The sequence below is a fragment of the Notamacropus eugenii genome, chromosome 5, assembly GCF_028372415.1.
Source record: "Notamacropus eugenii isolate mMacEug1 chromosome 5, mMacEug1.pri_v2, whole genome shotgun sequence".
NCBI classification, from domain to species: domain Eukaryota; kingdom Metazoa; phylum Chordata; class Mammalia; order Diprotodontia; family Macropodidae; genus Notamacropus; species Notamacropus eugenii.
In genome coordinates this window covers 406629081-406650819 of record NC_092876.1, presented here as the reverse complement: position 1 = coordinate 406650819, position 21739 = coordinate 406629081, and the positions used below count along the sequence as shown (strand labels likewise).

The 21739-nt window shown below is 39.2% G+C and overlaps 2 protein-coding genes across 12 annotated transcripts in view; one reads left to right on the top strand and one right to left on the bottom strand.

Moving 5' to 3' along the window:
• C5H2orf15 (chromosome 5 C2orf15 homolog) overlaps window positions 1-18378 on the bottom strand; it is a 33383-nt gene extending 15005 nt beyond the window's left edge. Inside the window, exons 1-3 of one of the 3 annotated variants that reach the window (XR_011968161.1) lie at window positions 18247-18378; window positions 18120-18165; window positions 1606-1895 (exon numbers count right to left, since the gene is read on the bottom strand). The gene's annotated coding sequence lies outside the window, so the exon portion shown is untranslated. Of the gene's footprint in view, window positions 1-216; window positions 340-1605; window positions 1896-18119; window positions 18166-18246 lie in introns of those variants that run through there. The other 2 variants (XM_072614662.1, XM_072614661.1) reach the window with 2 other exon arrangements.
• TSGA10 (testis specific 10) overlaps window positions 1-21739 on the top strand; it is a 144888-nt gene that overhangs the window by 22396 nt on the left and 100753 nt on the right. For 5 of the 9 annotated variants that reach the window (XR_011968158.1, XR_011968157.1, XM_072614645.1 and 2 more), the window contains exon 1: window positions 762-909. The exons of 1 other annotated variant lie outside the window; for it this stretch is intronic. The gene's annotated coding sequence lies outside the window, so the exon portion shown is untranslated. Of the gene's footprint in view, window positions 1-761; window positions 910-1366; window positions 1698-21739 lie in introns of those variants that run through there. 3 more of the 9 variants (XM_072614643.1, XM_072614640.1, XM_072614639.1) reach the window with 3 other exon arrangements.

Genomic DNA, 21739 nt, shown 5'->3' with positions numbered 1-21739 from the left:
GCGGGGCCCTGACAGCCACAGGAACCGCCGGCCCGCCCTTCACAAAACACTGGCCTTCCCGCTCCCCTTCTCCAGTGCCCAGACGGAAAGGGGGCTGCGGGGAGAGCTCGGGCCCGGGGGCCCACCCCGGCTCCGGCCCGGGCGGCTCTGAACGCAGCGCGGGGCCGCGGCATCCGCGCCGGGGATGCAGGACAGCCCCGCGCCTCCAGCGCTCACCTCCGTCTACACCGCCGGCTCTCGGGGATCCCGCAGAGGCTGCAGGTGGAGACCTCGGGAGGCTTCGCAGCGCCCCGCCCCGCCGGCCCGGTCCGCGCACGCTCCGGGAGTAACGGACGACACCTACGGCCGGACTGGAGGCCCGCAGATTTAGGAATGGTAACGGCGCCAGGTCGCGGGAGAAGTACAGAACCGGGCCGAGGTCGCCGCGGGCGCCCCGGGCAGAGCAGAGAGAGCTGGTGTTCCAAGGGGGTGGGGGCCGGCAGAAGAGTGGGAAAATGTCAGGGCGCGCATGCGCGCTCTTCTCAGGTGAGGCGCTGGACCTGCGGCAGCCCTCGCGCGGAGGGTGAGGAAGGCTGGTGAGGCGGCCCGAGGGAGCGTGTCTGGTTACTAGGAGACGAGACGCTGCCGTCAGGGTCAAAGGGAGGGGGCAGGACCCCGAGGGGAAGCTGAATGGGGGGGCAGGAGCCAAGGAGGGGTCGCGGGCGCGCGCCGAGGGGGCGCGCTCGTTGGAAGGGCGGGTGACGTCGCTGGGTGCGAGGGCGCGGGGGGTAGCGTGCCTCCTCGGAAGTGAGCGTACGGGCGCTAGAGGGCCCAGCCCAGACGAGTGCACGCGGGCCGCGGCAGTGAGGCAGAGCGAGGGCACCGCGGCGGCGGCGGAGGAGGAGGAGGAGGAGGAGGAGCCCCCCGCAGGTACGGCGGCGTGTGACGGGGCGGGGCCGGCGGCTAGCTCCGCCCCTCCCGTCCTGCCCCGTCTCTCGTTCCTTCCTTCACCTGCCCTTCGCCGCCCGGGCGGGACCTGGCTGAATCAGGTGTTAGGGAGGGAGGGCGAGGACCAAGAGGAAGGGGCAGGAGGCCGGGCCTGGTCACCACCCTCGGGGACTAGTGCTCAGGGTGGGGGTGGGGCGGTGGGGACCGGAGATGGAGAAAACCTCCAGTTCTGACCCGAAAGGGAGCGAGCAGGGAAAGAAACTGAGTGGGTTTCCTTCTGGTCCTCTCCCTCTGGGGACTCGGGGAGGAGAGAGAAGGAGGGGACCAGGTGGGAGTGGGAGGAGGCCCGGCTTGGAGTCGGGCGGGCCGGGCGGGAGGGAGGGAGGAGGTCCGAGCGTCCGTCGGAGCCTGGGGCCAAGCCCAGTTCCTATGGTGACCGCTTCACTTCCCCGCGTCTCTGGGCTGGGCTGTTGGGAAGGCTGCTCCCGGAGGGCGCGTCTGGGAAGCGGTGAGCGCTGTCGGAGGGTTGGGGGGGCGCGGACATCCCGGGACCTCCTTCCCTTCCCCAGGCCCCCTTCTTCCGAAAGTCCGAGGAGGTTGTGTCTCTCCTGGGAGACGAAGTGATTAGGCAGGTGCATGAAATCAGAGATTTTAGTACTGAAAAGCAAAGAAAGGATGAGCTGGCTTTCTTTTCGAAATTGAATGAAGTGTCTGGGGATCTCAGCTCTGGTACTTTTGGGGGAAACCACCCCCCTTGGGACTTTTGCCTGGTGAGTTGGGAACCCAGTAACTTCCCTCTCCCCATTAGCTTCCACGGTGTTGATTGTTTTTAACCTTTTGTACATTTCAACCCTTAGTGTCTTGGTTCACCTGTAGAAATAGACAGACTCAGAGCTGACGTATGCTGAAATTGATCTGTAATAAACAGGTGTCATCCTTATTTATGTCACAGAAGTGCCCACCGTCCCCTGCAAAAGAAATAGAAATGTCATGTGCTTTTTAAACTACTTATTAACTGATGTACACAACAGTCCTAAGTGAGAATGAATAGAAATGTCATGTGCTTTTTAAACTACTCATTTTAAATCTAAATGTTAGAGTATGCTTTGAAAGCTGTTTATTAATAATTACTACCTTCTAGCCAGGAATGTGGTTGGCCTTTTGTTTTAGAATAACTTAATTTTAAGGTCCTACATATGTAGTGAAATTTCTTTGATTCAGAAATCAGAGCTGTGGAAAAAAGGTTAGATTTAGACAATACTTTTTAATAAAGAAAAATAAGTTGAGCAGGGAATAAGTGTTATGTGTTATTTGGAATAAGCTAATAACAGTTTTGGAATTGTCTTTAAGTATAATTTTTTTTATATATGTGAATGGCATCCCAGTGAAGAAATTCCATCTCAGAGAGTTTAGTAACTTGATCTGGAGCACATACTTTTGAATTATGGCTCAGCCAATGCTGTGTTTCCACACCATGATGCAGCTTCTCTTGATATTCTGATTTGTAAAGCAAGATGTAAATATGAGGTCATGCTGTACATGTACAGTTTTCATTTTTATTTTTGGTCTAGACTTGTAATATCATTAGTGTTGGCAGCTCTGGATTTGGAAATTCCCTTCAAGGACGGCAGTGCAGCTTTGTTGCTCAGCTACTATCAATTACTTAAAGGTTTTAGAGAGTTTCCTCAGGACCAGGAGAGGTTAAATAAACTGACTTGCCCTTGGGAACACCAGGAGTATTCTTCAAGAGTTGGTCTTGAGTCTAAGGGCAACTCTTTATCTACTGTGCTGTGCTGCCTTTCATAATATAAATGTAATGATACAATATATTTCCAAAAGTTTATTGTATGATTTGCACTTCTGAATTGGCAGTTCAACATAAGAACCTGTTTTGTGGTGGAATTTTTTTGGGGAGACTTTGTATGGTTTTACAGATTGTTTTTCTGTGTTGAATCTTTCTCTGTTTGTTTTCTTGTAGGATAATTGCTTGTTGTAGACTTCATGTTTGTGGAAGGGTATCTTGACATGCTGTTAAACATTAATATCATTTCCTATTAACAAAAACTATGCTTATAGATTGAAGTCAATTATAACAAATTATAAGGATCTGCCAAATTTTTTATTTTGCGATTTTACTGTATTGATGATTCTTTGAAATATGTGGACCATTAGTTATTGTTTGGAAATCTACAGATATTCAGGAGATATTACTTAAAAGGCCTTTGCAGTGACAAAATTTATCTTGTGCTATGATCCATACTGTAATCTACTCAACTCTGTTTACTAAGATTAGGTACCATCTTCTCTATGACTTTTCTGTTCCTGATTGCTTCAGATGAAATTTTTCTAGAGCACCTTATCTAGAACTCTCTTTTACTACAATTGGCTGTGTGTGTGTGTGTGTATGTATGTATGTATGTATGTATGTATGTATGTATATATGTAAGGGATCTCCTTTAGTAGATTGTAAACTCCTGGGGGTGAGGTGCCATGTCCTTTTATCTATCTCTGATACCATACCTTGTAAATAGATGTTTGATGAATATCTGTTTTATTTAATTGAATTGTGTAAAGAAAACACTCAAGTATGACAATAGCTAGTCAGTCAACCATGGATTGTCTTGAACTACTTTTAGGGAAGGATGGGAGAGAATCCGGGAATAGCTGTGTGTAATACCAGATAGCCGGATAGTGAGTAAAATCCAGAGGATATCCAGAGCAGTATTTTCTCCTTCAGCTAGGCAGAGGAATAGAAATCTTCCATACCAACTCCTCAGGCTGTATGCTATTCTTTTAGGATTTCTTTGCTCAGGATTTCCCTTGATGTTTATTTTTACCTGGTTATACCTGAATGAAAACATTGGTGTGAAGGAGGATGGGACTTGCAAAATAAAATTTGCTTTAAATTCTGGGGAAGAAAAGCAATCTGTGCTCTAGGAATTTTTTTTTAATATTAATTTATCTGGTAGTTATTCTATTTATTTTCAGTTTTCAATGTTCACTTCCACAAGATTTTGAGTTCCAAATTTTCTCCCCTTTCCCCACCCATTTCTCTTATCCCTTTCCCCTTCTGTTTTTCCTGTAGGGTAAGATAGATTTCTATACCCCATTGTCTGTGTATCTTATTTCCCAGTTGCATATAAAAACAGTTTTTAACATTTGTTTTTAAAACTTTGAGTTCCATATAATCTTCCTTCCTCTTTTCTGCACTCATCTCATTGAGCAGGCAAGCAATTTAATATAGGTTATACATGTTTAGTCATGCAAAACACTTCCACAACAGTCATGTTGTGAAAAACTAACTATATTTCCCTCCATCCTATCCCTTCCCCATTTATTCTATTCTCTCCTTTGACCTTGTCCCTCCTCAAAAGTATTTGCTTCTGATTGCCCCCTCCCTTCCATCCCCTTCCTCTTATTCCCTTCCCCTCTACTTTCCTGTAGGGTAAAATAAATTTCTCCTTCTCCCAGTACATTCCTCTTTCACCCCTTAATTTTATTTTTTAGATATCATCCCTTCATATTCAACTCATCCTGTGCCCTCTGTCTATATGTGTGTGTGAGGAATGTAAATAGTTTAAATAAGTCTCTTATGATTTTGCCTTCCTGTTTACCTTTTCATGCTTCTCTCAAGTCTTGTATTTGAAAGTCAGTTTTCTATTTAGCTCTTGCTCTATCTTGAGAATGCATTAAATTCCTCTTCGTTATTGAATGTCAATTTTACCTCTAATTGGTTACACTCAGTTTTGCTGAGTAGGTGATTCTTGGTTGTAATCCTAGCTCCTTTGACCTCCAGAATATCATATTTCAAGCCCTCTGATCCCTTAGTGTAGAAGGTGCTGAACCTTATGTTATCTTGTGTTTCCACTATACTTGAATTGTTTCTTTCTGGCTGCTTGTAATATTTCCTCCTTGTCCTTAAAGTTCTGAAATTTGGCTATAACATTCCTTGAACTTTTCATTTTGGGATCTCTTTCAGGACATGTTTGGTGAATTCTTTCAGTTGCTATTTTACCCTTTGGTTCTAGAATATCAGGGCAGTTTTAAATGATTCTAGGTTCTTTGTTTGATCATGGTTTTCAGGTAGTCTAATAATTTTAAAATTCTCTCTCCTGGATCTGTTTTTTTCAGGTCACTTGTTTTTCCAGTGAGATATTTCACATCGTCTTTTTTAAAATTCTCTTGGTTTTGTTCTATTCTTTTTTTTTTGATTTCTCATAAAGTCATTAGCTTCTATTTGCTAAATTTATTATTTAAATAATTTTTAAGGAATTATTTTCTTCAGTGAGCTTTTGGACCTCCTTTTCCATTTGGCCCATTCTGTTTTTTAAGGTATTCTCCTCATTGGCTTTTTGGACCTTTTGCCATTTTGGTCTAGTCTGTTTTTTTTTAAGGTATGTATATTTTTTAATTATTATTTTATTTGTTTTCAGTGTTCTACAATCACTTCCATTTTTTTCTCCTCCCTCCTTCTCCTTCCCCCTTACCTCCCCACTCCCTCCCTGAGACAGCATACAATTTTATATAGGTTCTACATATGTATTCCTATTAAATACATTTTCACCTTTGTCATGTTGCATAGGAGAATTAAAATGAATAGGAGAAATCATAAAACAAATCAGAACATAATACAAAAGAAAATGATCTGCTGCATTCTGCGATCCAATTCCATAGTTCTTTCTCTCGATGTGGAAGGCATTTTGCCTTAAGAGACTATTGGGAATTTGTTAAGTCCTTGCATTGCAATGAAATACTAAATCTACCAGAAAAATTCCTCACACACTGTGGCTATTGCTGTGTACAAAGTTCTCCTGGTTCTGCTCTTTCACTCAGCATCAGTTCATATGTCTTTTCAGGCCTCCCTGAAGTCTTTCTGTTCATCATTTCTTATAGCACAATAGTATTCAATTACATTCATATACCACAATTTATTTAACCATTCCCCAATTGATGGGCATCTCCTTTATTTCCAGTTTTTGGCCACCACAAAGAGAGCTGCTATAAATATTTTTGTACATGTGGGACCCTTCCTCATTTTTATGATCTCTTGGGGATACCTAGTGTATGGGATGGCTCAGGTCCCTACATAAATCAATTACTCAGAGGCCTCTCAAAGTGATGACAGAAAAGAGATTTATTCGATTCTCAAGAAGTGGGGCTAACCTGTAGGAGTAGCAAAGCTGAAGACAAAGAAAAGGGCAGTGATTTATATATACCCTAACGCAAGTCCCTCCTCCCCCCACTGACCATTATTCTCATTAGCTGAGAATATGATCTTACATTCTAGACACGAAATCTAACCAATCCTTTTTGAAATGAAGACATCGAGGAATTATGTGAGTTTTGTCCAATCATTGAGACCCTAATACACTACACAGTTTTATATCCTTATATGGAACTATTCTGTTCTAAAAATATTGTAACCTTGAGCCTTTAGGCCTTACCTCACCCCTGGGAGAAGAATTACAATCTGAGAAGTCTTCACTAAACCTATCCCACTCAATCCCTCCTCTTATTTATTAACCTGAAGACTTCTCACGGATATTTCAACCACAGTTCTGTAACATGATCTCACACTGTCTATTAATCTCCTCATCCCAATCAGGATCATTCCTGTCTTTTGTCTCCCAGGGTGCCCATCCTTCCTTCTTTAGTATCATCAACTGAATGGCTCCTTTGGTCCTCTCTTCTACTCTAGCAAGTTTTAGGAGAGAATTTCTAACTATTTTAGTAATAAGTGAAATCAAACAAGGTAAACAAATAGGAAGTAATATGATACCACTAATTTCTATGATGCCAAACCACAGTAACCTCTTCCACCAGCTCCCTTCAAAACAGGACCACCAAGACATATTGAAAAGGGAGTTCCAAGTTTGTACAGGAACATGAGCAACCTTCCTGATATTTTTGGTGATCTCTTTCACTATTCTTCCATTATCATCAATTTTTAAGCAACATGTAGATAAACTGAGTTTCCCACAAACCCCTCCTTCTTCTGCAAGTAAATAATCTAAGATTAATCTATGTTGCAGTACTGCGTCCCTAGTTTGTGTGGCTTGATCAGCCAATAAGTCCAAAGCCTTTGCTGTTTTTATTGGTTATAATTTCAACTACTGCTTGGAGTCTGATTAATCTATTTAATAGATATATCCGGGCCTAATGGTCCCCCTTTCACAATCTCTGACTTACCCTTCCATAGTTGTTGTTTCCTCTTCCATATACAATGTTGATAATTCTCCCCAGTTCTATTGATTGCACTCCAGAAAACATCATCCTATGTGTTCCATTCTCCCACTTCCATACCCATTCTTTATATTCTGTGTTATTCTTAGTACTATTCATATATATATAACTCCACAAATAGTCATGGTCGTGACCCCCTTCACATGGTTTTCTGGGATCAGAGGGGTTGTAAAACTTATACCCACAACTTTTGTGATATTCCCCTTTTGTTCTCTCTTCGTATGAAGAGGGTGGGAAAAATGAATGGGTACAGGGAATCACCCTACTATCTGAACAGGTAATACCGTTCTGATCCCATCTGTTTGCATACTGGGCACAATCAATACGAGCCAGGGTTTCTGGCCTTTGTGTGAATGTCCATTTACAATTACTTTCTCCCAGCCATGTCTCCTGCAATTCAGGTCCTGTTTGGTTTAAACACTGTTCACTTGGAACTGATTTGGACAAAGACCATTGGTGTTTCTCTTGGCTTGTCCCGAATCTTGTTCTGTCATGTACTATAGATCTATTACTTAAAATCCAGACTGGACTCAGCAGTACTGCTACCCATGGCCATTGGCTTAACCGCTGAGGTCCCCCCACAAATCCAACAGTCGGATACCTCAAAGGTGTTCGCAATGGTCTGAATTAGGGCCAGGAAACTATTTTCAAGAGGGGGGTTGATAACTGGGGCCTGGTGTCCCAGCAGTGGGAACAGGATCATGCCTAAAAGGGACATTCCCAGGGTATTACATTTTGGTTGTATTGTTCCCACAATTTGTCAAGTCCACACAGCCTTAATAGAAGAGTCCTGTTTAGATATTGTGATTAATGGCTTAGGAAAATTGCTGAACAGAGAATCCTGTTAAGAACAAACAATAATAATCCTAGTATAGTTCCCCAAATAACAAAACTTATAATGACTTTATATATATACCTCATTGGCTATCCCTTTCCAAATTTTGTGTGTTCTCACACATGCTTCAAACGGAGCTTTTAATACTGACAAAGTGTGTCTCCAAGCATGAAGCTTGAGAGTTTGATAACTAATAGCAATAATTATAAATGACAGTAAACAACTTTAAAACTTTTAAATGCAATAACCTTCCATAACTTTGTCCACTGGCTTCCCAATCATGCTAAATATTTTCTGAATTGGGATGGGGGAATAGATAGTTCAAGGTTCAATCTTACCCATATTCCTCCCCTCCTCTTATTTATTCCTGTTTCCACACCTAAATCCAATCAGTAAATACCTCTTCACATTCTTTCCCTTATGAATCCATCTCTTCATCTGTCTTCCTTTTATATGAATATGGGAAGGAAGCAAAGTTGACTGGCACATTAGCAAATTACAGGGGGCAGTCCCCTTGTCATAAGTACAGATACAGAGATTTAAATTAATGAATTGTCCATTTAGAGGTTCCATCTCATACAGCAGTCTGGGGAGAAATATCATCTTATGCAATTTTCTGATCTGGATGCTCCTTCAAACAGTCTTCAGCACAGCATCTCAGCATCTTCTTCTCTTCATCTTCTTGTAGAAATCCAGATGTCCACTCTCCTACAGAACTGAACTTAATACCATCTTAGATTACCATTCCTATCACTCTTACAAAAATCACAATTGAAACTTTGACAAATTGTCATCTTTTTTTTTTTAAAAAGAAAATTCACATTAAAATGCAGCTTCTACATTTCACAGTAAGTCATTATTCATTCCCTCATTAGGAAGATGAGATTTCACTAAGGAGTCAATACCAGGCTCCAGTACTTATATAAATGCAATAAATAATCATTTTTAACACAGTGCATATCACATCATAAAACAATTCCAACTTCTGATCATGTGATGCTTCTTTTAAAGCATTTACAATATAGTCCACAAACGATTTTTCATTTAGCATTAACCAACTAGGACAAAATAATAACTATGCATGCTAGTCTCACAAGCCCTTGACCTGATTGTCTTCACACTATTACTAAGAATTAGAGGACCCTAACTTATTGTTGTTGGTCTAAAGTCCTAAACCTGTTAGCTCAATTTTAGACTGAACTTCAGATGTTCCCCTACCAACAATCTATTATTCAAAGGATCTGGTATTATTACTTACAAAACTTCTGATTTTAGGAATTTGCCACTAAGAGTGGGGACGTTGCAAGAAAACAACATCTCCCTCATTTCATGTCAATTCCAGGCAGGAGTAGATTGTCAACTGGCATTCAGCCAGGCTTCAAGTCTGCCAGGTGTCAGTGGGGAAATTGAGTCAGGAGAATCCTACCTCAGCTCAGGCTGAACAGCCGCTCTCCCGACCTTCCCATGAGATCACCTTTTTGCAGTTCATACCAGCATCTCACAGGCTTACTGGCATCATGGATCAGTGGCTCAGACCGCCTCGCTTGCTATCCACACCTGGAGTTAGACTCAGAAGAACAGTCAGTTAATAGTCCCACAAAAAGCTCCAATAATCAGTTTCAGACATGACTAATTTCACATTGGCCAAGGAACATCTTTGAAGCAGGTCTAAGTAGCCTACATGCCTTTCTATACATGTTCTAGTTCCTGATTGAATAACAGTCATAAGTCATTGCTCTAACAGATTTATATCCGTTTCCCAAACTACTTTATCCCTTTCTAACCCTGCTCAGTCTAAAAGAATGAGCTACACATGTGATAAGTTCAAACACTAACTTGAATTTTTATGTTCATGTAATGAATTCAAATCAAAACAATCATTTAACTTTCAATGCCAAATATTACCAGAGGCTACCTACCTCTAAGAAAATTAGACTGAAATTCTTTCCCCAAACTGAGGATGTCTCTGATTTAGTCTCAGTAGTTAATTCAGTTAATTGTTTTAATACTAATTGCTTTTACATCATTTTGTAACATGTAAAGATCTTATTCCAAGTTGGGACCTTTGTCCATTACCCCAAAAGAGTTTTAGTCCCATTTGTCTAAAGGTCCTGGAAAACCTCACCTTGAAAACTCCTTGTTTTGTTTTTGTTTGTTTGTTTGTTTTTTCACGTGAACCGGCTCTCCTAAGGTCCACTCTATCACTATTCCCAAGTCTATTCTATTTCCCACTCTTAATTCTAACAGTCCAAATCTCCATTTTACTGGCCACTCCTATCAAGACCATTCCTGGAGCTCCCAGACCACCTGGGGCCACCCCCTCTCTCTTTTTTTTTTTTTTGTAAGTGATTCCTTTCCCTGAATCCCCCTGTAAATAAAATACAATTACAGTTAACTTTAAATCCCAGTCTTGTTCTATGTAACAATGATACAATATCTACTTATTCCCATTAGATTTAGAAAGAATGTTCCCAGGGATTTTATTTACCTCTTAGATCTTAAATTTGCCCTAAAAAGCCAATCACTGAAGATCATTTCTTGTACATTTTCAAATTCTCACCAAAGCAAGTTCTATATACAATCTCCTCAGCTGCTGGGGCTGTACTTGTGACTAGCCTGAGGACTGCTTCTTTCCCCCACATATACACACAGTGTACCAGCTTTAGGTTTTAGCATTAGAATTACAAATGGCAAACATAATTTTCATAAGTGATAACAAATTGCTTTAGCTATGAACCTGAACAATAAATTTCAGATGACATCAGTTGCATTTTCATATCCTATTAGAGAAAGTAAATTATTCCCACTTTTGTAACTTACAAATACAAATTGAATAGGTAGGCCTTCCAAAAAACCATACAAAAGATTTTACAAAGTATTTCTTAATACAACAAATATTTCCTCTCTTACGAACAGTTTGCAATTTATCACAATCCCCTTGAAACTAATTAACAGAAATCACAAGAAAAGACCTAAACCCAAAGCCTTTTCACATTTGCCCATAAACTTTCTTTTACAAACATAACTTTAGAGTAAATGCTTGATTCATGGCAAAAATAATTTTAGCTAAAATTTCCTTTTCAACAACAGAAATAAACTTTTAACATAATACATGCTCAGATGAAACAGGCTTGAAAATCACACCTGTATATATACATGTACATTTTTAAAGCGTTCTCATTTTCTTAATAAGAATGCTACAACAAGGAAACTCATAAAAAAATTCATAACAGCTCTTTTTAACCAATTCATTAATTAACTTAACAGTGCAATTTCTAATACAATATTTAGATAGATTACCTAAAAATTTAAACTTATTTAAGTTTACTTAAAACTTAAAAGAAGCCATTAACCTATTCAGCTCTTTTTTTTATAACCAAATGTAAGTTTCAAATTATCAGATTTCTATCACATCTTTTTAAAACCCCAATCTATATGTAACAAATTACAAAATTTTAAATCGTGTAAACAGTTACATTAGATTAATGTTGCATCTAACAAATACCTATCCTTTTGTTACTGGATCTAACATTTTTGGCAGAAATGCTGCTGGGTGTCTTTGCCCTCCTCTGATTTTTGTCAGGATTCCCAAGGCCACCCCTTTCTGGCCCTCCCACTCTGCAAAGAAAAAGAAAAACCTAAACTTATTATCTTTTTACTTTAAATACATTGTCTGGCATCAAATATATATTGATCTAATTAAACCTGAATCCAAAACTCTCAGCTCTAAGTTGCTTACTTGAGATTTTTTTACTTTCTAATCTTCTGCTTACTTCCACCAAACTTTAATAAATTCTCACCTATCTGAAACATTAAATTAAGAATGACACATTTCACCTATTCACAATTCCAAACACGACCAGAATGAATTCACTTAACTTTCTGTTATTTCCCATTACACTAAAATTTCTTCTTTTGGGTGAGGCAGGAAATGGTTAAATGGTTGCTAGCATGCCTCTTAGGTCTGAGGGAAAAAGATTTTTTTTTTTCCTTTCTCTCTCTCCTTGTCCCTCCGCCCCTCTGAAACTAGTCTGGAGAGGTTGAAGAAAGGGAAGAAAGGGAGTAACAGGAATTTCAAGGACAGTTCAGCTCAGCCTTTCTGCTCCTGCTGGCTGGCTGGCTAAATTTACAACCTTATCAGATAAAAACAGAGACACACAGACTTTCATTCACACAGAAATACCAACACAACATATACAGACAAAACATTTAACAGAATAGAATAGTACATATAGGTTTAAATTTTTGGCAAACCCAGTCCTCGGAGGAACCATATTTGGGCCAGATTGTGCCTCCTCCTCCAATGTCTTTTCACCCCATATGAAACAACAATACTTAATCATCTTCTTCTACATTCTTTTCTCTATAATTTGGTAACTCATGCCAATTTTGTAATCGGTTTCCCAAGGGACTATTTACTGGTATTTCTTTCTGACTCCACTCCGAAGCTCTATTCTTGGACTGCTTTTGTCCCATTTTGGTCGAGGGTTGTCGCCAACACCTCCGAGTCTGAGACTCAACGAATTATGCTAGCTTCCTTGCTAGCTCTCCTGCTAGCTCTCTTGCCAGCTCTCAGGTAAGGGTCGCCTGTCACCAGCAGTCACCCAGCAAACGTTTTTGGGGGAGCCCTTCACCCTGGGGTCCCGCAGTCCACTAATTTGGTTGGGAGTTGTCACCTTCTCCCCAAGTCTGCCTAAGACTCAACGAATTGACCCCCAGGCCTCCCCCCGCGTTTACCGCTGGGTCGTATATGCGTACAAGTTGCCTGACTGCAAACTTGAACACCAACGGGTTGGCATTTTTACACACTTCACAGCTTTGGAGTCTTTGGAGTCTCTATCTTTATTCTTTTCTGTCTTCACTGAGTTCCTCTGCTTCGGGTCATTACCTTGCAGAGAGGGAGGCCCAGCAGCCCTTTTCAAGGACTATGGGGAAATCTCCCCACAGGTGCCCAGTCTTTGAACTGAGCTGTCAGCCTTCTCTCAGAAAGGTCACAGATCCCGGGCGAAAGCCCCCAAACTGTGTGGGATGGCTCAGGTCCCTACATAAATCAATTACTCAGAGGCCTCTTAAAGTGATGACAGAAAAGAGATTTATTCGATTCTCAAGAAGTGGGGATAACCTGTAGGAGTAGGAAAGCTGAAGACAAAGAAAAGGACAGTGATTATATATACCCTAATGCAAGTCCCTCCTCCCCCCACTGACCATTGTTCTCATTAGCTGAGAATATGATCTTACATTCTAGACACGAAATCTAACCAATCCTTTTTGAAATGAAGACATCAAGGAATTATGTGAGTTTTGTCCAATCATTGAGACCCTAATACACTACACAGTTTTATATCCTTATATGGAACTATTCTGTTCTAAAAATATTGTAACCTTGAGCCTTTAGGCCTTACCTAACCCCTGGGAGAAGAATTACAATCTGAGAAGTCTTCACTAAACCTATCCCACTCACTAGTCTATTTTTAAGGTGTTATTTTCTTCATTATTTTGGGAGGGTCTTCTTTGGCAATTATTGACTAATTTTTCATGGTTTTTTTGCATCACTCTCATTTCCTTTCCCATTTTTTTCCTCTACTGCTCTTACTTGATTTTCAGAATCCTTTTTGAGCTCTTCCTTGGCTGGAGACCAATTCATATTTTTCTTAGAGTCTTTGAATGGCACAGTTTTGACTTTGTTGTCTTATTCTGAGTATATGTTTTGATCTTGTTACCAAAGTAAGTTTCTATACTTTGAGGTTTTGTCTGCTGTTTGTTCATTTTCCCAGCCAATTATTTGACTTTTTAACTTGTTAAGGAAAGGCTCTGCTTCCAGTGTGGAGAGCATACTGTTCCAAGTTTCCGGGGTTTGTGCAGCTGTTTTCAGAGATCCTTCTAGGGACCTGTAAATTTTCATTTCTTCCAAGGTGGTATGATCTAAGGAGAGGTGTTTAATCCTCTCCTGGCCTGTGCCCTTGTTTGTAAGAGACTACAAGCACTCTTTTATGCCCTGGAACTGTGAGCAGGGGCCCCCCTAACCACTGTGGCCATAAGCTCTGCTATGCCAGTGCTTCTCCTTCCCCAGAACTGCAAGCCAGATCCAAGTAAGGGCAAAGCAACAGAATTCTGCCTCAGTGCCAGCAAAGAGACACATGTCATCTCCTGGTGAGTTGTTTGATCGAATTACCATCTGTGGACTGAGAGCTCTGGAAAAAGTTGCTATAGCTGTTGCTGTTGCTGCTGCTACTACCAGCACTCCCACAACCCTGGAGGCAGTGTTTAGTTTGAGGTTGAACTGTGCTCCTCTCTCGCCTAGGTCTGATAGACCTTTCCTACTTTCCTTCCTAGGCTGTCTTTGGCGTTTGTGGGTTGAGAAGTCTGGAAACCGCCATAGCTGTTTGACATTTAGTACTCTGAGGCCTGCTCCAGGTTCTCTGGGGCCCAGTCTGTACTAGTGTGTTTTCTGCTATACTGCTCTCCTCTCTCAGTCAGGTGCAGCAGACCTTTCCTGTCCACCTTCCAGGTTGTCTTGGACTGGAAATTTGTTTCACTCTACCTTTTTGTGGGTTCTGCTGCTCTAGAATTTAGAATCATTTTTTACAAGTATTTGGAGGGGTTTGGGGAAAGCTCAAGTGAGTCCCTGTCTTTACTCTGCCATCTTAGCTCTGTCCCTGTACTTTAGTTTTTAGATAAAATCCGTGAGGAACACAAATGATTAACGTATTAATTCTGTTTGGAGGGAGAGGTTGGATTCAGACATATTTACCTAATCAAATTACTCATTTGAATTAACCAAACCAACTTCCATTCACATTTTACAGTAATTGTGGAATAGAAAATGAAATTCATATCAATCAGTGGCATTTCTTAAATGCTTGTCACATGCCTGGTGCTGTGCTATAGTCAAATTTCGGAGCTCCGAGATCAAATAGAAAATGCTTGTAGCAGACCAGGTGGAATTTATATCACGAATGCAAGGAAAACTATCAGTATAATTGACCATATCAATAAGAAAAGTAATAAGATTATATCAATAGATGCAGAAATAGCCTTTGACTAAATACAACACCCATTCTTATTAAAAATGTTATGGAGTATAGGAATCAATGAAGTCTTTCTAAAATAAGTAGTATCTACAACCAAGAGCAAACATTATTTGTAATTGGCATACGCTGGAAGCCTTCCCAGTAAGATCAGGGGTGAAACAAGGGTGCCCATTATCATTAATATTGCACTAGAAATGTTAGCCATAGTAATAAGAGAAGAAAAAGAAATGGAAAGAATTGGAATAGGCACTGAGGAAACAAAATTATAACTCTTTGCAGATGATATAATGGTATACTTACAGGACCATAGACAATCAACTAAAAAAACCAAGCTGAAGTAGTTAACAACTTCAGCAAAGTTGTAGGATATAAAATGAAGGCACATAAATTTCTTTATATTACCAAGAAAATCCAGCAGAAAGATATAGAGAAATTCCATTCAAAATAGCTAGGTAATATGGAATACTTGAGATTCTACAAACAGGGATTATATGAACACAATTACGAAATACTTCACACAAAGATAGATTTAAGTAATTGGAGAAATATTATTGCTTAGGAGTAGGGTAGGCCACTATGATAAACATGACAATTTTGCCTGAGTTAATTTACTTATTCAGTGCCATGCCAATTAAACTACCAAAGAATTATTTTATAGAGCTAGAAAAGCTAGTAGCAAAATTCATCTGGAGTAAGGAGAAGATCAAGAACGCCAAGGGAATCAGTGAAGAAAATGTTAAAGTAGGCAGCCTAGCAGCTCCAGATTTCAAACTCTGTTGCAGAAAGGTAATCATCAAAATAGTCTGGTACTGGCTGAGAACAGAGTAGTGAATCAGTGGGATAGATTAGGTACACAATATCCACTAGTAAACGATCACAGTAATCTAGTGTTTGATCAAGCCAGACAGCCAAACTTTTGGAGTAATAATTTACTGTTTGACAAAAATTGCTGAGAAAACTGAAAAGCAGTTTGGTATAAACTTGGCATAGACCAGTATCTCTTGCTAAATGTCAAGATAAGATCAAAATGAATAAGTGATTCAGAGAGAAAAGGTGACAGACATCATAAGTAAATGAGGGGAACATTGAAAAATGTATCTTATCTATGGATAAGAGAACCAAACAAGAGATAGAGGGGATTATAGGAAGCAGTATAGATAATTTGGATTACATGAAACAAAAAAACCTTTTGCACAAATAAAACTTACACAACCAAAATTAGAGGGAAACCAGGAAAAGGGGGAGGGTGAGGTAGAATTTGCAGCAAATTTCTCTGAGAAAAACTCTAATTTTCAAATATATGGGGAACTGAAATAAATTTGTAAAAGTAGAAGCCATTCCCCAGTTAATAAATGATCAAAGCATATGAACAAATTTCAGAAGAAATCAAAACTATCAATAGTCACGTGGAAAACTGCTCTAAATCATTACTGCTTGGAGGAATGCAAATTAAGAGAGCTTTAAGGTACCACTTCATACCTGTCAGGGTGACTTACATGACAGAAAAGGAAAATGACAAATGACAGAAGGAATGTGGAAAAATTACTACACTAATGCACTGTTGGTGGAGTTGTGGACTACTATAACCATCCTGGAGAAAAATTTGGAATTATGCCCCAAGTGATATAAAACTCTGTATACCCCTTGACCTACCAATACCATTACCAATTCTGTATGCCAAAGAGATCAAATAAAAGGGAAGGGACACATTTGTGCAGAAATATTTATAGAATCCCTTTTTGTGGTGACAAAGGATTGGAAATTGAGGGGATGCCCATTAGTAGGGGAATGTCTGAACAAGTTGTAGCATATAATTGTAATAATATAATATTGAGCTGTAAGAAATGATGAGCAGAATAGTTTCAGAAAAACCTGGGAAGACTTCGTATGAACTCATATAAAGTGAAGCGAGCAGAATCAGGGGAACATTGTTCATGGTAACAGCAGCATTGTGAGGATGATCAGTTCTTGGAAAGACTTAGCTACTCTGATCAAGACACTGAGTCCAAGACAGTTACAAAGACCCATGGTAAAAAAAGAAAGCTGTCTACCTCCAGAGAGAGAACTGATGAGCGCAGATTGATGCATACATCTTTTTACCATTTTAATTTTTAGTGTTTTATTTTGCAACATCACTAATATATTATGTTTTGCACGGCCTTACATGTATAATCAAAATCAAATTGCTTGCTTCTCAAGGAGAGTGGAAGGGAGAGAGGGGGAGAATTTGAAACTCAAAATTTTTAAAAAAATGATTGTTAAAAAACTTACATGTAATTGGGAAATATCCAATGAAATAAATAAAAGTAATCAAAAGAAAGGAATTCTTATCCTTGAACTTGGGAAATTAGTATGATATGTCTGTAAAAGGTCCTACAGTTAGAACAGTCTTGGCCTGGATAGATTATTGATGTGAACTTCTATTTAAATAACTTATATTTAAAAATTCTTGTTGGCATCTTTCTTCTGAAAACTTCTTAAAAATACCTCTGTACAAACTACTGTTCTAGGCTTTGGGAATACAGAGATGAAAAAGGATGCAGTCCTTGACCTTAAGCATCTTATATTGGGTAAAGAATGATATCTGTACAGATAGATATAATACAGGGTATAGTACATTGGGAACAAAGTAGAAGTGCAAGCAAAGTACTCTAGAAAATTCTGAGGAAGAAAAGAACTGTTTTACATGGGAAGATAGTGAAGGAAAGATTTCATAAAGAAGGTGACACCTGAGGTCTTATGACCTGTTAAATAATTTCTCTATTAGGAGGGAAGTACATTCTGGATTTACAAGAGGGTCAGAATTGTGTATGCAGGGAGGGTAGGAGACAGCCAGGAATAGAATGGAGAAAGCAAGCAGTCTTTTCCTTTTTGGGGGAATCAGATTTTCATAATGCAGTTTCATTATTTTGTTTGAAGTGTAGTCCCAGAACATCAACCATATCAATATTTTCTAGAACTAAATACAAATGATTTCCCACACCTTAGCTCTTTCTGTTAGTGAAGATGATCCTTCCTGATTTCATGTTTGCTTCATTATTTTTAAATATAAAGTTTTTATCTTTCATTTTTGCATCACTTACTTTCCCCCATGTTCTCCCTTTTCATACTTCTTCCCAAAGAATTGTCCTGTAGAATTAAGCATAAAAAAGTGAAACAAAACTAATAAACATGTTGAAAATATATGATGATAAATGCATTGGTCCTTACCTCTGCAGAAAAGTTGGAAAGAAAAGAACAGGGACATATCTTCTTATGGTGTAACCTTTTTCATGCTTCTTAAAGAGGAGGAAAAAATACTGCCCATTACTTAGTTTTGTGTATAGCCCAACCTCAAAATCATATTCAGCATCATGTTGTTCAGCAGCATTTTATGTCATAATTGAAAATATGACCAGAAACCCAAATGTTGTGGTATTTGGTAGAGATTTTGTTTTCTCATAATGGGTATCAAGTACTTGTATCATTATAGAGTTAGGCACCTGCCTGGTGGCACCAAGGATGGTCTGAAGGGAATTTCTGCCGGTTACAGAATGTTAGATGTCTCCCTCAGTAATTTTGCCACCACAGCTAGTACAGAGAAGGGAGAAGAAAATTATATACTTGGAGGAATACAACTGTTTGCCTTCTTACTACTACTGCTTCCAGACTCTTAAACTTCTCTAAGGCATTCCCCAACTCCAGAATAAATTCATTGCTGCTGCAATCTAGAATTTCTTATGTGTATAATATTTCTAGAATATTTTTCTTTTTCATTTACCAGAAAGTTCTCTTTGTCACTACATTATTGATCCAGGAGTGCTAGGCTACTTCTAGTTCTTCAGTTGACTAAACAGATTCTCTCCAGATTCCTATCTGGTTGTGAAAATTGATTGATGAGTTGGAGGGAGAGGAGAAATAGTATTTTAAATTTCAAATATGTGGTGAAAACTTAGAGGATTTAGAAGGAAAGAGTGTTTATTCAGAGCTAAATCATTAGGGAAAGGTCTCATTGAGTATATATGGATTTTTAGATGGTCTTTAAAGGAAGAATTTGGATCTTCCATCTGATGTGTATGCAGGTGATTTTGGGAAAATCACTTAAATTCCCTGGGCCTCACTTTTCTCATCTGTAAAACAAAGGGATTGGAATAGGTAGCTTTTTAGGTCCTTTCTAGCTCCCAGTTGTTTGATTCTCTTAATGAAGAAAACGTCCTAGGCAGATGTGATTAGTACAAAAAATCTGCATAGCATCCTGTATGGTTCTGAAAACAAACAGGCCATTTTTGGCATGGCATAGTGTTCAAATAATAGGTTAGAAAGGTAAGTAGTGGCCAAATTGTGGAAGACCTTGAATATTAAGCAAAATAATTCAAGCTGTATTTTTGTAGCTAGTAAAGATCCCCTAAAGATTTGTATAGGAATGACATGCAAAGTCATGTTTCAGGAAGATTAATCTGAAGGCACTATGGATTGAGCAGGAGAGACTGAGACCAATTAGGTTACAGATAGTTCCTATTTTAGGAACTGCTTATGTTTTAAAGAGGTCACTTGTTTGGAACTGAGGATGTGTGTTTTCTTTCTTTAAAAATATAAAATTTAGGCAACCCCAAATCTTTCCTTTCCCTCCAAAGTCCCCTAGCATATCATTGTAATTAGAACTATTTTAAATAAATATTAATAATAGCTTAACTTTTTATGCCCCATTTCAAGTTTTTTGGGGTTTTTTTTACATCTTTACTCAGATAATTTTTCTGTCTTTATAGTTGACAGTCTCATACAATGAAAAGATCACACTGGCTCTGGAGTCAGAGGGACGTGAATCCCACCTTTGATTATTGCTCCAATTTGTTACCTGGGACAAGTCAGTAAACGTCCCTGGACCTCAGTTTCATCATATGTAAAAGAAAAGAGTTGGGGTTTGTAGCCCTCCTAAGAAATGCTTTTGTAGGCTTCTCGCTCATTTGCTATTCTGATGCCCTGTAGTAGCATGGAGTTGGCCCTTGGTTTTCCAAAGGTACTGTACTATAAGCTCTGCCAGTTCCTTACACCTTGGAAAGGCTTTGATTATGGGCCTGGTGATGGCTTGTATTTACTATTTTTAAAAAAATTTTATTTTTTTCAATCAGTCAAATTACTTTCTCTTCTCCGCTGAAAACACAAGAGAAACAAAAGCTTGATGGTATTTTTATCATCAAGCAAAGCAAATGTCCACATTGATGATGTCATATACACACATATGGCCATGATGCGTTCTGATTCTTTCAACTTCTTTATCAGGAAATGGGCAGCAGTTTTCATAACATTAATCCTCTGGAATTGGAATTGGGGATTATGCAGATCAGAGTTCCTAAGTCAAAATATCATTGTTATTGTGTAAGTTGTTCTCCTGGTTCTGTTTGCTCTGCATCAGGTCATGCTAGTCTTCCCGTATTTCTCTCAAGCCATCCCCTTCATCGTTTCTTACAACATAGTAGTATGCTATCACATTTAATAACATTCATAACTTGTTTTGCCATTCCCCAGTTGATGACGCCCACCCCCAGAGCCAATTCTTTGCCACTTCAAAAGGAGCTATAGTTTTGCACAGTATGTCCTTAGAGTTTTTTCCCTCCTTTAACCTATTCTCCCTCCTATTCCCCCATTAAGTGAAATATATTTCTGTACTCAACTATATGTGTATTTTCTTTCCTTCTTCACCCATTCAAATGAAAATGAGGTACAAATTTGTGTAGACTTCTACTTCTGCACTTAGATTATGTGAGAGAATTTTCCTTGACTTTCCTTTTCCTTTTTCTCATAGTATATTCCTCTTTCTCTCTTTTTGTATGCTTTTAAAAACATCAGGTCATAACAGAACCATTTTTAAGCCTTCTGTTTAATTAGTCTCATTCTGTGATGTCTGTTGATGCTAATGTGCGAGGAGGAACATACGTATCATCTTCCAGTATTGGAATGTAAGCTGTTTATCCTTGTTTACTTACAAATGTTTGTTCATCCTTATTTAGTCCCTTGTGTTTGTGTATTTCTTTTTATGTTTCTCTTAATTCCTGTATTTGAACTTCAAAGTTTCTATGATGATATGGTCTGTTAATCAGGAATACTTAGAAGTCCTCTATTTTGTTAAAAAATCCCTTTCCCCCTCTTTACCCCATAGCATTATATTCAGTTTTGTTGGATAAGCTGTTCTTGACTTATGGATTCTGGCATATTGTATTCTAAACTCCCCACTCCTTTTGAGTGGTGGCTGCTAAATCTTGTATGATTGTAACTCCTCAGTATTTGAATTCTTTCTTTCTGACGATGGCATTTTTTCTTTCATGTAGAAACTCTGGATTTTGGTTGTGACATTACTGGAAGTTTCCATTTAGGGGGTTCTTTCAAGAGGTGAATTGTGGACTTCTATTTCCACTTTACCCTCTGGTTCTAAGAAGAGCAGTTTTTTTTTTGTGATATGTTGACATATTGTGTCTAGTATTTTGTTTTATTTGTGATCATAGCATTCAAGTAGTACAGTAATTCTTTTTTTTTCTTCATTTTTCTTTGTTTTTTTTTTTTATTAATTTTTAACATTTATTTTCACACAATTTTGGGTTACAAATTTTCTCCCCTTTTATCCCCTCCCCACCCAAACCCGAGCTTTCTAATTGCCCCTGTGACCTATCTGCTCTCTCCTCTATCCTCCCTCCCTGCCCTTGTCTCCGTCTTCTCTTTTGTCCTGTAG